Source organism: Saccostrea echinata, unplaced genomic scaffold (genome assembly GCF_033153115.1).
Source record: "Saccostrea echinata isolate AGI-Se365-2 ecotype Australia unplaced genomic scaffold, CSIRO_AGI_Sech_v1 ptg000001l, whole genome shotgun sequence".
Taxonomy (NCBI): domain Eukaryota; kingdom Metazoa; phylum Mollusca; class Bivalvia; order Ostreida; family Ostreidae; genus Saccostrea; species Saccostrea echinata.
Window position 1 is genome coordinate 51,850,272 of NW_026889750.1, and position 7,895 is coordinate 51,858,166.

The following is a 7,895-nucleotide window of genomic DNA, read 5'->3' on the forward strand; positions in this document are numbered from 1 at the left end:
TACTAAACAGGAAGTGTTTGAACCGGAAGCTAAAGATGCCAAATGAAAGTAGCGGGAAATTTTAAAATCAATGAACAATCATACTTTATGGAAGTGTTTAATAAAATACAAGGTTTAGATGCAGGTTATTTCATATGATATTATCTGAACAGAATTAACAAACTTTTTAAAGTGAAATGGTGGGGGAGTGGGGCAAAATGTAGTGGACAGAGGGCGAACTTGATTTACTCACACCTTTTACACCTAATCTCGGTGGAGATTCGGCTGGGCTAGCCGAATCTCCACCGAGATTACTTTTACACCGTGTACACCTTTCTTAATCAAGTGCAGGGGTGTAGCCTTTTGGTGTACACTTGGTGTACACTTTCTTACACCAAATTTAGGGCATGTGTTGAAAGGTGTACACTGAATCCAATATGGCGGAGAATGGTACGATTGAAAATTTAAGAAATGATTTTATGTAATATATAAAGGATAAGAAATCACATTCAAGTTGTCTTTTGTGTGTAAGTGATGACATTGAAATTATTTTTTAACTAATAAATTAGTCAATTCTTAATGTATTTTTATTTTTTTTCACTTTAAACCAAAAAATGTTAGCCCCACACAGGCAAGATGCAAAACATACACTACACCACATACACTACACCTCGTAAAATGCACTTGATTATGCACCACCACCTTTCACACCGGTGTACACTGGTGTACACCTAGTTAAGCTAAATCAAGCACGCCCAGTGTATACCCCTGTTCATGTTTCTAAAATAAGATTTGTGAAATTGATCACTGTTCATTATCGTCAGCTTTTCGTCTGTCACATTCCTTGAAATTTATATCATATTCATTTTATTCTGCACTTAAGTACTATCATGTTGTAAATTTTGAATTTACTAGGGGGGGGGGGGTAAATGCAAAATTTTATCATGTTGTAAATTTTGCATTTACCTCCCCCTAGTAAATTCAAAATTTACAACATGATAGCACTCTGAAGTTAATACCGAAAAGTGCCGGAGTTCATTGACAATATATATGTACCGGTAGTCTCTGGAGACAATGACTTCCAACAATCGTTTGGAGTTCCATTGGGAACTAATTGTGCTCCTTCAATAGCCGATTTTTTGTTTGTGTGTGTGTGTGTGTGTGTGTGTGTGTGTGTGTGTGTGTGTGAGGGTGTGTGTGTGTGTGTATTTTATGAAGTAGATTCCCCTAAAAATCTATTTACGAGAAGTGAAAATCTTAGATATAACGACGATGTTTTATCAACTAAAGATTTTCATTTTCATTCATACAAAATTAATGACTGTTCGATATATTTTGATATCTTACTCAATATAAACGTTATTTTCAAAGTAAAAACTAAAGTACTTGTACCTGACAAATATGATGATTTCAACTTTTCCATAATCAACTTCCAATATTTATGAAGTAATATTCCATTATCATCTGCATATGGTGACTGTGTTTCCTAACTAATTCAATACAAAAAAAAAAAAAAAAAAAAAAAAAGTTGTTTGTACGAAACCGAGTCAAACTACTGAAAAATATGTTGATGTTACACAGCTTTCAAAAGTCCCGTTCAATGTCGACATTTCGCAAATTCCATAATGACTGTCGTTATATTGACTTTGTTTGCATATATTAAATCTATCGTTGGATCGAATTTTGGCTGAACTGTTTTATACGAATTGTTAGGCCATCTTAAATTAATTATTTTGACTACAATTTAACCTATATACCCGACCAATGCAGATCTCCAGAGACAGGTGTGACCGCGCGGTAGACAGGGAATACTTACTTTACTTGCGCACCTAATCCTGCATATGATTTTTTCAGGGGTTCAAATTATTGCCCTATTCTCAATTCATACAGTTTATAGACTTTATAAGATCGATCACTGTTCGTGATCTTCACACCTTTTTCATTCAGGAATTATCACACGTTTTAAAATATTTAAAAAATACACAGGGACCAAATTCTTTATTATTCATCATTGCAAAAATATTCTAACATTCTTGATTAATTACAAAATACACTGTATGCATTTTTCATTTTCTCCATAATGTGACTATCGGTCAAAAAAAAACTCTATACATATATCATATAAAATAAATTTTTGTTCAATTATTTTATTTTAAAGATATCATATAGACTTCTTTTAGTCACTTAATCCCACCTCTGGTTTTCCAGGGGTCCGTATTTTTGCCCAGTTCTTGTAAATTTGTATTGTTTACAGAATTTATGAGATTGATCACTGCTCTTCATCTTCACCAAAGTTCAAGTGAGCTTTTCTCATCACGATTTGTACATGGGTCTGTCTGTCTGTCCGTCTGTAAATCTCTCACATTCTTGACTTCTTTTCCAAAACCACTGTGTTAATTTTAACCAAACTTGCCACAAAGCATCCTTGGATAAAGATTATTCAGGTTTGTTCAAATGAAAGGCTACACCCACTTTCAAGGGGAGACGATGAAGAATTAGTGAAAATTTGGTGGCAGCTCTAAAAAATCTTCTCAAGAACCACTGGACCAGAAAAGTTGAAACTCATGTAAAATCTTCATTACATAGTGAAGATTCAAGTTTGTTCAAATCATGACCACTGCAGGTAAGGCGGGGGCAACGATGAGCAATCAAAGTTTTACATGAAATATGAAGATAACAAACAGCAATCGAGTTCAATAAATCAAATTTTACATAGAAATAGGGAAAATCTTTTTAAAAATCTTCTTTTCAAGAACAACAAAGGCATAAAAGTCATATTGATATGGAAGATATCTCATGTATAGTATAGAATCAAGTTCAAGTATAAAATCATAACCCCCAGGGGTAGGGTGGGCCACAACAGACAATCAAGGTTTTACATGGGAATACCGATTCTTGAAAACAAAAGATCTTTAAAAACCTTCTCAGAACAACTGGGCCAGAAGAATTAAAACTTATGTGAAAGCTTCTATTAATCATTATATAGTGTTGTTTCGAGTTTGTTCAAATCATAACCCCGAGGATAGGGTGGGGTCAAAATGAGCAATCAAAGTTTAACATAGGAATATATAGGGAAAATTTACTCATCTGTTGAAGAACAGTAGGAAGACACTTACTCAGGTGAGCGTTGTGGTCATTGAGTTTCTTGCTGTCAAAGAAATTAAGCAATGAATGATGATAGTAAGCCTACTCAGGGTCGGGGGTTATGAAAAGAAATGACCACTTTTTATGCCCCCGTATCGAAGATTCGGAGGTATATAGTTTTTGCTCTGTCATTCCATCTGTCTGTCTGTCTGTTTGTCTGTTTGTCCGCAAAAACTTTAACATTGCCCATAACTTTTGATTGGATGGAGCTATGTCTTTCATATTTCACATGTGTATTCCTTGTGACAAGACCTTTCTTTGGGTACCACCATATTTGACCTTTTGGCCTTGGAGTTTGACCCAGTTTTGCAAAAATTTATCCAACTTTAACCTTGGCCATGAGTTTCGAACAATTGGTACTAAGGCTTTCATACTTCACATGTATAATCCTTGTGACAAGTCCTTCCTTTGGATAAAAACAACTTTGACCCTTTGACCTTGGAGTTTGACCTACTTTTGAAAAACTTTAACCTTGGCCATAACTTTTGAACCGTTTATCCAACTTTAACCTTGGCCATGAGTTTCGAACAATTGGTACTAAGGCTTTCATACTTCACATGTATAATCCTTGTGACAAGTCCTTCCTTTGGATAAAAACAACTTTGACCCTTTGACCTTGGAGTTTGACCTACTTTGAAAAACTTTAACCTTGCCCATAACTTTTGAACTGTTGGTGCTAGGCCTTTCATACTTCACATATGTGATTCTTGTGAAAAGACCTTCCTTTGGATAATAACAACTTTGACCCTTTGACCTTGACCTTTGAGTTTGACCTACTTTTGAAAAACTTTAACCTTAGCCATAACTTTTGAACCATTGGTGCTAGGCCTTTCATACTTCACATATGTGATTCTTGTGAAAAGACCTTCATTTGGATAATAACAACTTTGACCCTTTGACCTTGACCTTTGAGTTTGACCTACTTTTGAAAAACTTTAACCTTAGCCATAACTTTTGAACCATTGGTGCTAGGGCTTTCATACTTCTCATATGTGATTCTTGTGAAAAGACATTCATTTGGATAATAACAACTTTGACCCTTTGACCTTGACCTTTGAGTTTGACCTACTTTTGAAAAACTTTAACCTTAGCCATAACTTTTGAACCATTGGTGCTAGGCCTTTCATACTTCTCATATGTAATCCTTGTGACAAGACCTTCCTTTGGATACCAACAATTGTAATCCATTGATCTTGACCTTGGAGTTTGACCTACTTTTGAAAAACTTAAACCTTGGTCATAACCTTGAACGATTGGTGCTTCAGTTTTCATATTTCACTAGTATATTTCTTGTGAGAAGGCCTTTCCTAAGGCACCATTAATTTTGACCATTTGACCTTGACCTTGATGTTTGGCTTACTTTTGAAAAACTTTAACCTTTTCTATGTCGTTGCTGCTAGTGGTTTCATATTTCACTAGTATATTCCTCGAGACAAGACCTTACTTTGGGTACCAACATATTTGATTTGCATTTGAGAAAGTTTAACCTTTGCTGTAAGTTGCCATACGGGGGCATCAGTGTTTCACAAACACATCTTGTTCTCTATATTTCACTAAAGGGATAAAGGAAATTTACCCGAAAGTAATAAGTTGGTGTATGATGAGCTTTTACGAGATTTTAATAGTAGATCTACTACTCCTGATAAAATAAAATTTTACAGAAAACAGCTCTAAAAGAACAAATAAAAGTTTTGAATCAGCATTACAGAAAATGAATTTGGAACATCCTTCAGTGCTAACAGATGTTAAAAATACATTAGGAAAAAAGACCCACTTCATTGATACTAGGGTCTTTGATATCATCCGAGTGGGAAACAAATGTAGACTGTTATAACTGCGGGGAAAAACAGAATAGGTGATAAAAGACTGAAAAACAAAGAGAAAATTGTAAAATCTCCAGTCAATCAATCGCAAAATAAATCATACAGGCATAAGTAAAAAAAAAAAAAAAACAGTAAAATGATGTTAACACATTTCTTATGAAGTTTATTTGAGAATCTCAGTTATGCTTTTTATAACCCCTGGAGTATAAAACTCTCGCTTACTTCCGAGAGTTTAAACAGAAACTTATGCATCCACGATCTTTGTACAATATAATGACAGTAAAAAACCCCATTATATCAAAAATGGAAAACCCACAGGCACATAACTTTGCAATAGATTATTCAGGATATTCAAAGGGTTTCTGAAATTGTAAATACCAGGCGTTCAGATTTTACGCCTCTTAAGGAGTGCGATAAATTTTTAAACAGAGGCAGGAAAAGTTGAAACTATAAGGCTTTCTAATATCAACAAGGGATGCTTAGTCCTAGGCACCTGATTCTTCCTCTGGTTTTGTCACAGGTCCTTTCTTTTTGTCATGTTTGCGTTTCGTATTTTTATTTGATTCATGAATTTAATCACAGTTGGTTATCTTCATCTTAAAGAGTTTATTCTTACTAATGTAACAGAGTTTGTAAGCTATGAATGCATGTTGAAGTATGAACGTCACCAAGTGTGACGGAAGATAATAATTCTGATTCAACCCGTAGGTTCCATAAACTGAAATTTGTCAATTAAGGAATATATAGATGCTGAGAACGTTAGTAACATTTCTAATCATCAAAAAGTTCAGTCTGGCATTCCGCCATATTTCAAGTTGAAGTCCCTGCATTTCATACCGATATTCCCAAACTGTTCCTTCCAATTTTTTTAATAACAGACCAACCTCACAGTGCCTAGATATTGCATATTTAAAACAATTCTTGCTCTTCTTCTTCTTTGAACTACAGTCTTGCTGGACACGTCATCACCGGTGATATTAATATAGATGACAAAAAGCAATAATTTTAAAGGTCCTAAATACAGGGATCCCCGATCTTTTAATCTATTATGAATTCTATCGAGGATTATGCCTGGCGTTGGGCGAAATATGAAGGAAAGCCTTGAACATTTGGTCAAAATGGATTAAGTGTATTAAAAAATATATTTAAGAGTTGTGTTTGAAAGTTAAAAGACAAAATACGAACCATCTATACTTCCGTTTTCACTAAATCTGAGGTGATTGAAGAATAAGAGAGAGGACATGAACAATATGTTATGGATCCAGCAGACAAGGCCTGTAACAATATCGTCTTTGTAAGGCTCATTATTATAACTGTATTTTAGAAGTTGGTTTTATTTCTACATCTGGAAATCCAACTTATACCAAGTCACTTTCTAAGGATAAAATTCTTCAAAATCATATTTCAGTCACTCATATAGAGACGTCACCATACACCGGTGAAGGGCTTCAAATTTAGACCTTTACTCGGCACTCAGGGCCATTGAACAGTGAGGGTTCTTTATCGTGCCAACACTTGCCGTGACACGGGACCTCGATTTTTAAGATTTCATGCGAAATACCCGCAACTTTAACTGCAAAGTGCCGAGCGCTTGGCGAAGAAACAGTTGCTACCTATTTTTTATCGACTTAGGTCAGACGCGGCCGTGATTCGAACACACGACCTTCCGATCACGGAGCGAGCGCTCTACCGACTGAGCATCGTGACGGTACCATGCATTCAATGAAGATGAGTTCGCCTACCTATACCGGATTCCTACACTTTATAAAAATCCCTACAAACAAAGATATCTTTATTCCTCACAGAAATATTAACGGCTGTAAAGGAGAAACTTTAGATACTCTGCTACAGCATATCCTAGCAGTAGTGTAAATCGGATGTGGATTATCAAAAACTCCAAAAACCTTTTAGAAATTTAAAATCACCAATTTTTCAAAAGTCAGTAACATCAAAATTTACTTTATACTATGGTCTTTAATTCGTAATGAAGAATATGGTTGTATAAAGTGCTGAAAGTGTAAAGGAATCAAGAGTAAATATATACATGCAATGTTTTTATGATAAACGTGATGACTTTCACTTTTCAATCATCAACTTCCCTTACTTATGCAGCAATATACCTTCATCACCTGCATATAGAGTTTATATTTTTAAGTCGATTCGATACACAGGAGCATGCTCTACGTATGAACAATTTCTAAAACGAGGTAAGTTATTGACAAAGAAGTTGATGAAACAAGAATATCAGCAGTCTTGTTTAAAGTCTTCATTTCGTAAGTTCTATGGTCGATACAGTGACCTTGTCAGCAAATACAATTTATCATTAAGTCATATGCTGACTGACGTTTTTCATACTAATTGTTAGCTTATTATTTACACACTGAATTGTCGACGGATTTTTCCGTTATTACCCGATCATGACAAGGAACACTCGGCGGGTGTGACCGGTCGGCATGGGATGCTCACTCCTCCATGACACCTGATCCCACCTCTGATGTTTGAGGTCCGTGTTTGCTCTGCTCCAAAATTTGTATTGTTTAATGGACTTTTGAGCTTGAATACTGTTCTTTATCTCCATACATTTCATTCAGGTTTATATACCATAATCACCACAGCGACTCATTACTGATTACTGCATTTGGCTACATGAAGATTGAGGGGGTCAATCTGTAATAAAGTCAAGATTTTGCAATTTATTTGTTTGAAAATGCAATCTTATGTTTGATAGAATTTTTCTGGCGTTCTTAATACAAATTGCTAGTCAATTATTTTAATACAGCTTTGTCTACGGTTAACCCTATCCCCCGATCAAGACAAAGGGCTCACCGCGGATGTAACATCAACAAGGATGCCTACTCCAACAAGCAAATAACTCCCTACTGATGTTTACACGAGGTAGTGTTTGCTCTGATTTCGATCTGCAATGTTTAATTGTTTTTTGGCTCGATT